This window comes from Saccopteryx bilineata, chromosome 1 (assembly GCF_036850765.1).
Source record: "Saccopteryx bilineata isolate mSacBil1 chromosome 1, mSacBil1_pri_phased_curated, whole genome shotgun sequence".
Taxonomy (NCBI): domain Eukaryota; kingdom Metazoa; phylum Chordata; class Mammalia; order Chiroptera; family Emballonuridae; genus Saccopteryx; species Saccopteryx bilineata.
The window spans coordinates 30,264,605-30,267,287 of NC_089490.1; the positions used below are offsets into that span (position 1 = coordinate 30,264,605).

At 43.6% G+C, this 2,683-nt stretch overlaps 1 pseudogene; it reads right to left on the reverse strand.

The window, feature by feature from the left end:
- Nucleotides 1-1,172: 1,172 nt before the first annotated feature.
- On the reverse strand, nucleotides 1,173-2,305 carry LOC136319846 (large ribosomal subunit protein uL30-like; annotated as a pseudogene).
- Nucleotides 2,306-2,683: the final 378 nt, after the last annotated feature.

The following is a 2,683-nucleotide window of genomic DNA, read 5'->3' on the forward strand; positions in this document are numbered from 1 at the left end:
ACTTCTCAATCATGGATGAGTCACTTGGGAAATATGATTGTAGAAAGAATAAAGGGTTCCTCAGATACATCCAACCAACTTTTTACTTGGAAGGTTATACACGTAAAGTAAGCCAACCCTTGTGCTGCATGTCTTCTCATCGCTTGGAGGTAAATGGATCTCCTGTGGGAACAGGCTCACTCACTGTGCTAAGTGAGCAATTTGCTCGATCATATCTGTGACACCATCTGCCTTGCACAGAGGCAATCTGAGAAGGAGGAATCAAAAGAGATGGTATTTCATTTTGGCACCATTTATCAAGTGTAGGAAACGATGTCAACGGTTGTGTTAAGGATAGAAATGGACCTTATCATCAGCATAAGACGTGCTGCTTTTTGTCACTCTTCTGAATAACTGGAATCAAAGCTGACCCCAAACCAGATCAAGCTTTTATTATTGCTCATTGTATGAGAAGAAACTGGGATAGAATGACTTTTGGAATGCTGCAATCAAGTCTCCCAGGCCAAAGGCTTGGGGAGAAAAAGGCATACTTTTCTAATTTACAAACAACATTGCATTTTATTCTCAAAGTACTTAAGGGTAGCACAGCCCACACTTGTGCTTGAACCAATGACAGAAAGTGTGTAAGCATGTGCCTGCACATTGCTGATGCTTAACCAACAGCAGTGAACAGTGAGTGCTGTGGGAAAGGCAGGCACAGAGAACCAATGAATGTGTTCATATAGACTCAATAACGGATGGATTTTCATGAGAAATAGAAAATGCACCTGGCATTGTTTGAAGAGCTGTTGTAACAAGAGTCCACTGTTAGAGCATAAGAGAAAAAAAAAAAAGCCAAGTTGGGTAGGTGGGAGGATATGAAAGATCTGTTTAATACCTTAATTAAAACATACTCTTTGGACTGTCCACTGTGCAGATTTCTATCTGGTCAGCCTTTAGTTACATAATGGACCCTTCATGCACTGTCTTCACCAAGCTCTACAGCTACTTGGAACAATGCTGTTCTCCAGGGGTTTAGTGTGATCGAATCGTGGCCATTCTTCCCACCCTCTTTCAGAAATCTTGTTCTTTATCTTTTCTCTCTCTCTCTTTTTTTTTTTTTTTACAATTTTAAAGCCATCACTTCATTATTTATTAACTGACCAGATTACCAAAATAACCATGTAGATACTTTAGTTCATCTTTCTGATAAGCCTGTTGATCTGGACTTCCCTGTGGCCAGCATTTCCACCTTCTATAAAATGGGTGGTCTTTTTCTTTATTCCACCTCATGGAGAAGATTATTTGAAGGGCCACAGGAAGTAGCTTGCCTCTTTGTTTTTATTTATTTATTTATTACAGAAACAGAGAGTGAGTCAGAGAGAGGGATAGACAGGGACAGACAGACAGGAACGGAGAGGGATGAGAAGCATCAATCATTAGTTTTTCATTGCACGTTGCAACACCTTAGTTGTTCATTGATTGCTTTCTCATATGTGCCTTGACCACGGGCCTTCAGCAGACCAAGTAACCCCTTGCTGGATCCAGCGACCTTGGGTTCAAGCTGGTGGGCTTTTGCTCAAACCAGATGAGCCCATGCTCAAGCTGGCAACCTCGGGGTCTCGAACCTGGGTCCTCTGCATCCCAGTCCGACGCTCTATCAACTGCGCCACAGCCTGGTCAGGCAGCTTGCCTCTTTGAAGCGTTTTCTAAGAGTATAGATCCCATGAGTTAGTTCCTCCATGTAGATGATGCCATATTTACCAACAGATCAAGCAATCGATGTGTTATCCGTCAGAGCAATTAGTTTTTTGTTGATTTTGCTATAACCACACTTGTAGATCAATTCACTTACTGACTTCAGTTTGGGTACCCCCCCCCATGCAATATATGGTTCCACGATCCCCAACATGTTCATTAAACAAAGCTTTGTTGAGCTTCAGAAAGGTGCCGCTGAAGGTCTGACGCAGGCGTAGAAGCTGCAGCTCCGTGCGGACCTTTAAGCTCACACCATTAATGCCTCTGATCCTGATGACAAATGCCAACTTGGGTTCCTCAGGCACATAGAAGTTGCCAGCCTTTCTCGCCATCCTAGCCACTCGAATCTCAGTTCGTACTTCCGCCTGTACACCTTGTGATAGTGATTAACTTTTTCATAGATGAGCTGCCTCCTGGCCTATCTGAGCATCTTTTGAGCAAACTTCTTTCTCAGATGCTTGATCTTCAGCTCTGTGAAGTTCCTTTGCTTTTCCTCCAGGGTTGCTGACACAGCAGGAGCCTTCTTCTCTCTGACATTAGCATTCTTCTTCTCTTCTGCGCCTTCCATGGTTCCACCTGGAAAAAAAAAAAGCCCTTGTTCTTTACCTTCTCCTTTAGCCACACTTTGAGTTGGATGTGGATTCAAATCCAGATTCTTAACTAGCTACGTGGCATCTGTGAGTCTCAGTATCATCAGCTGAAACATGGGGACTGCGTCTGCCTTTTAAAGTTACTATGAGGGTGAAACGAGGTAACGCATAAACAAGAAGTTCGGGGTCTTGCACAGAGGAGGGGTTTCATAAATACTTCTTTTGCTTCCTCTCTGGCTCAATCTGTTCCTCTTTCCTGCTTTCTGGTATCAGTGGATGATCCTTCTGTAGAGACCAGGGCACAAAGAGACATGGGCTGCCATCTGCATGCCACCCCAACCCCACGGGTCCTACCT